We start from the raw sequence: 6,122 nt of genomic DNA, 5'->3' as shown, positions 1-6,122 counted from the left end.
AACTAATTAGAAATTAGGAACCGGCACAACCAAGGAGAGAGAGAGAGAGAGAAAGAGAGAGAGAGAGAGAAAGAGAGAGAGAGAGAGATTTATCTCCCTGTCTTTATTTTTTTATTGTTCCTAATCGTTTCGGGATTGCTCAGGGCATAATTATAATCAACAGCTCCATATATTTCTCATGGGACAATCAATGTCAATATTTCAAAGGGTGCGCATTGTTGTGCTGTCATCCCTGTTATGCATTTACTCAACCGATCAGTAAGTACTCCTTTCTGAAAGGCACAAAGTCAATTTCACCTTCACTGAGTTCATTGCAGTGATTGACAAGCCCAGTAATTACGGCACAGACTCTATGTGGTTTCAGGCTGCATACAATATTACACTTGAGTGGAAAAAATATCATAAGTGAGTAACCAGGCAGTCAGAGACATGCACCATACAAAGACATAATGCTGTAGGCTAATCCATGATGTTCACTGAGAAATAATCTGTTGTATAGTATACAGTAAAATGGTACTTTGATGTATAGAAATCATTAATGAGGTTACTGGAAGAAAGAAAGTTCAAAGAGGATGCTAATAGAGGGAACAAGCAGAGCTTTCTTATGCAAACACACTATTGATATATCAGAGCTTCAGGAGGATAATTGATTATTTCAAAAGGGAAAAATTGAGAAAGAGATAAGAGAAAAGGATGAGGGGATGTAAAATTACAGATAAATGGGAATGCTGGGTGATTTTCATGCTTGTTCCACCAACAAAAAGCCCAGCAGTCATCTCCCATCAAAGATAAACACTTCTTCTAATGAGCTGTGCCCTGTGTGCGTTTATCTCTTTGCTCTGCTGTCTTACAAATGGCACATTGTGCTCTCCTACCTTGTGATAATGAGAGCCTGGCAGGCATCCTAAAAGACTTCTCTCCGCATGAGATTCAAGATTCAAGATGTTTGTCATACTAGTACAATCGTGTGAAATACATTTGCTGGGAGGTGCCATAACTGAAAAGACGTAAATTGTAAATATAAAAAGACATATAAAATAAAAAATAACAAAATATAAGAAGCAATAAAGAATATCCATTAAACAATAAAAATAGATAGTAAATATAAACACATTGCATTCAAGGCGATGAATATTGCACTGGGATTTGATTGCACTTCCGCTTTCTGCAAGATAAAATATGACTGTTTTGTGAATGTAGTCTGGTCTGGTCTTGAAGACATATAACGGCTACAGTTACTGTTGGAACAGGCTGTCTGACGGCGAGATAAGGCTGTATGTATACTGAACATGTTGCAGGGTCATCATGCAAAAAACCTACGTGAGGTCACGTGGAAAAAATATTTTAAAGGGCTTGGAAAAATAGTATTTTGATACTGAATTATTTACTATAATGATATAAAAACCTCAAAAATAATGGACCCTGCCCTTTAATGAAGCTGGTGACTGTCTGTGTAGTTGTTGATATTGTCGTTTGCTGTCTTGGAACGTCTCCTAGTCCACGTGATCAAAACAACCCTGTAGGATGCCGTCCGATTGGTCTGACCAGGGGTGTATGGTCCTATAGACTAGCGCTTGCCATTTCAGCCTCTACCTATAGGCGGGGAGGAAGAGGATGGAGGAGTGATCTGATTTGCCGAATGGTAGGCGGGTGAGGGCTTTGTAGCCAATGGTGGAACAGGATGTAGCAGTGATCCAGTATGTTTTCACCACACGTGTGTTAAACCTGGATGTGTTGGTGCAGTTTTGGCAATACCTTCCTGAGATTGGCCTGGTTAATGTTCCCAGCAACGATAGGTGTGGTCTCCAGTCTCCTTCTCTGTGTAATTCCCTGAGTGCTGTGTTCGTGTCCGCCTGCTGGGGGACTATAAACACTTGCAATAGTGACCAATGTGAACTACCGGGGTAACCAAAAGGGCTGACACTGTAGCATGAGGTACTCTTGGTCGGAGGAATAGAAGATTCTGACAGTCTCAATGTTCCTCTGATCACACCAAGGCCCGCTTAACCACGAGACACATCCCTCCGGCCCTTGTTATCCCAGAGAGCCCCAAAGAGAACATGTAAATGTGGTTAGCACGTTATAAAATACCTGTCCTCTTGTCCTCTTAGAACGGTTAAGGAGGTGGGAGTTTTGTGAGTGGAAAGACAAGTAATTGATGGTGGTTATGATGGCAGTAAATGTGTGGTAATCGTGTGTGTGTGTGTGTGTGTGTGTGTGTGTGTTTTCCATTCAAAAAAATCTTCACACAGCAGTAAGTCAGCTTTCTTGGTGTCCATGGCAACTGTAAAAGACAGAAGGCACTCTTCGCCCATTTCTTCTCTTCAACTCTCGTTCTGTCAGCCTCCTCCACACCATCCATTAACGCTCCAGCATCTTTTCTACTCAACCTCCTCCCCGTTTTTTATTCTGTAATCATTTTCCTATTCTCTCCTTGCTGTCTTCTTTCACTGTAAACTACTTCCTAATATGTGTCCTTTGTTCTTTACTCTCACCGTCTCTCCATGTCTCTCTCTGTGCATCTCTAACTCATTATATTTTGCTCATGGACTGCTGTATTTTTCGATTTAGCAGCTGCTGGCTCAACAGATCAACAACATTGGGGCAGTGTCCTTAGAGTGATTAAAGGCCAATATTATGTATGTGTACATGCATGAGGATGGTGATCCGAATGATGTTTAAAACATTCGAGAAATTCCTTTATGAATTTCCATCAGCCACAAAATCATTAATTCATGATGCACACAGGATTAAAAGAGTTTATTCCCAATTTAATTCATGCCTAATTTGAATCAATCAGCTAATCAATCAATCATCATTGGTACATATTGGTGGCTGTGACTTCCTCCTCTGAAATGAAGAGATTAATAGAAGAACAGCCTTTTCTTGGGATGAGAAGCAACTCAGTCTTGGCTGGAATGAGCTAAAATTGTTGAGCCATCATCCAGTAGTCTGCCAGACATGCAGACACTTGCGATGCTGCCTAGTGTCATCAGCATATGGATGGAAAACCATGTTTCATGATTACATCACCAAGAGATTGCGTGTACAGGGAGGAAAGGAGGGGTCCCACCCACCACTGAACCTCATGGGACATCAGTGTGTGTTTCTTTCTACATCACTTGTCAGAAGCAACTGATGATGGAGGATTGAAACCATTGCCATGCTGATACCTATTCATGCTAGCACAGAGAGAAAAGTCTGATTGTTCAGTGAGCCAAAGGTAGCAGTGATATCAGTCAGTCTCAGGACTGAAAAGGGGCCAGCTGTTCTGGGAGAGTGAACAACCTCTGTGATTGGCTGGTTTTGTGACTGTGCTGTTTTGAACCATAGTTGGTTTGGAATATTAAGGCTGTGTTTGGATTTTCAAGCTTCAAGACTCAAGTGTGTACACACATGTATATGATGCACAAAAGAAAGCATGCAGTTTGTTATGCTATGAAATATCCAACCCAATCTCATGGGAAGGCTTATAAATAACACAACATTACAAGGAAATTCCGCATATCATGAAGACACATTTTAGCCTTTTTGTCATTTGTACGCCTCATTTCGGTTGTCATTTTTACGTCACGTAACAAAAATACAGTAACAGCAGCAGTTAGGATTAGGTAAAAAAACACTTAGTTTAGGAAAAACATCATGGTTGGGCTACGGAAACTAAATAAAATATGTACAAAAACAAAGTAACAGAAGTATGGAAAACATGTTACAAATGTCACTAAAAGGTACGTCACAAATGTCACGATCGTATTTTCAAAATAAGTCAAGAACACTTTTGGACACAAACACCTGTCTCCTGGTTGAAAGTCCTATGTTTGTTTGTAAGCAGTCTTAATCACATTTTTATTCTACGTCACTAGCATAGCATATTTTAATATGTTTGCACTATGGAACTGGGATGCTGGAAACTTCCCTCGGGATCAATAAAGTTACTATCTATCTATCTATTCACGTGGATATGCTTACAATGCAGTCAACACAGACTACATGGCGTACAAATGACATGCCAAAAGCAAGAATAACGTTCTTATTGCACACAAAATGACTTACGAATTATCGTGTCATTCATATGCCATAGTGTGAGCTGGCTGGTAATATCACCTAAATTATATGCTATGAATATAGATTCTGATAAAATATTCTTCACAAGATGCAATGTTACAGATATGTATGTTTGCTATATACAATTACAAGTTGGATGCTTTGTTAAATTCGAGTTTGGTGACCTCTTTTCCATGTTATGTTGGTGTTCGTTTAAATGCAAATGGGCCGGTTCCCTTGGCTATCCCTACATAAATTCTGATTGATTTTGTCCTCTATCATCAGTTGCATCTGTAATGAGACGTATTTATTGTTTCATGGATCCCTCTTTCATTCCATGTTTCCTTTGGTCACAGAAATGGTGGGAGTTTCTGCCTTTGGCTTTGCAATGCTGAGCAGATAATCTCAATAAAACTGTGGCTTTGCCTCTGCTGCTGCAGCACAATTCAATTCATTCGTTTCAGGGCTTTGGTGTCTTGGTGGTAATGATCCCCTAAACATGTGTTTCACACTGAGTGAATCCTTGAGATGGATATATCAAAAAATGTTTCCTTTGGTTTTCGACATGTTCAACAACATAAAGGATCATCATCATCACGCAAAAACCAAACAAATCTCCCAGTTCCATTGTAATTACTAGCTCATCAGAGAATGTGTGAATCAAATTAATTACAGAATACAAAGTCTTGTTAATGTGAAAAATACTGGCTCACAATCGTGAAAGGAATAGATGGGATTTTCTGAATGTTCCTTTTAAATGCAGACACAAGAGAGAGAATAGGAAGCACCACTTTGACAAATGGATCCATCAGCCACAGGCATGCGAACAGCATATATGTGACTAGATGAGTGTTGAAGAGATTCATTACTCGTTATTTTCCCCGAAAATCTCACATCTGCTGCCCGAGCCGCTCAGCATTCTTTGAATCAAACAAAGTGTGGTTCGTAGAGGAGCTGTGCAGAGAAGAAGAGGAGGAGGACGGGATGGTGTTTTCTCTCATCTCAATTGCTCTTTCTCTGCCTTTATTTTTCTCTTTGGCTAAAAGAGAGGCCTTGAGGGTTTGAGCATCGGGTCTCAAAAAACAAAAGGCACAAAGGCAGAGCCAATTCTAGATATTTTGATGTGTGTGTGTGAGAGATAGTGAGAGAGAGATTGTGCTGTGTATATGATGAACAGAATAATGTAGGGTGTTAGTGTGTGGGGGGAGGGGATAAGAAGAAAAAACTGTAAGTAAGAGAGAAAAAAAATACACTCAGGCAACACACTGAGACAAATTCACCATAAAGCCAATAGAGATTTCTCAGGCTGGGATTTGTGTGACCATACATGTATGGATGATGGCACCGCTCGTGGAACTAAAAATGTTAAATTTAGATACACCAGGCAGTCTGCATGCATTTTTGGTATATTACGGTTTACAAGTCTGACAGAAACCACTAAATCACAGTGTTTTACTTTAATGAAGGCAAATATCACAGAAATCGACAAGTAAAAAAATATTGAATTTTCTGTACAGCCCTTAAATGTTTATGTCAGTTAATTTAAAAATAAGAGGCAACAGTTTTTTTTATGTTTAGTGGTCACGTATGCTGATAATGACCTTTAACTGTATGCTCATCACACTCGCTCCCTTGGTATTATTGATTGTTGAAATGTGTTGAGATTGAAGTCTGAAAAGAGGATCATCGTGACCCTATTAAAAACCCCAGGACTGTGGTAACAGTACATTATACATCCTCCCCTTTCGTAGTAGTTGAATCCCATTAGAAGCCATCTCTTGCATAGCTATACAGTCCTGCTTGTATCTGAGGCAAACTGACAGAGGGAGTTTTTTCACCTTTCAGAACAACCAAGTCAGCAGTTTTATGGCATCTTGGCTATATCCGAAACCAAATACTATACTAGTAGTACATACTGATTTGGCCACTCCAGTATGCATCGGTGCAGTTTACTTTGTCTACTGTATCCCACAATGCAAAGCGCTGCAACAGCACAGTCTACGGCTACAACAACAGCAGTTTTTAAAAAAAAAAATGCGTAGCTATTTCATCACTAAATTCACTTCTGATTTTTTTAA

General features: G+C 39.7%; 1 long non-coding RNA gene across 2 annotated transcripts in view; it reads left to right on the top strand.

The window, feature by feature from the left end:
* LOC119476233 overlaps positions 1-6,122 on the top strand; it is a 480,685-nt gene that overhangs the window by 444,449 nt on the left and 30,114 nt on the right. The window lies entirely within an intron of this gene.

This window comes from Sebastes umbrosus, chromosome 2, assembly GCF_015220745.1.
Source record: "Sebastes umbrosus isolate fSebUmb1 chromosome 2, fSebUmb1.pri, whole genome shotgun sequence".
NCBI lineage: Eukaryota > Metazoa > Chordata > Actinopteri > Perciformes > Sebastidae > Sebastes > Sebastes umbrosus.
This window is presented reverse-complemented; position numbering and strand designations above follow the sequence as displayed.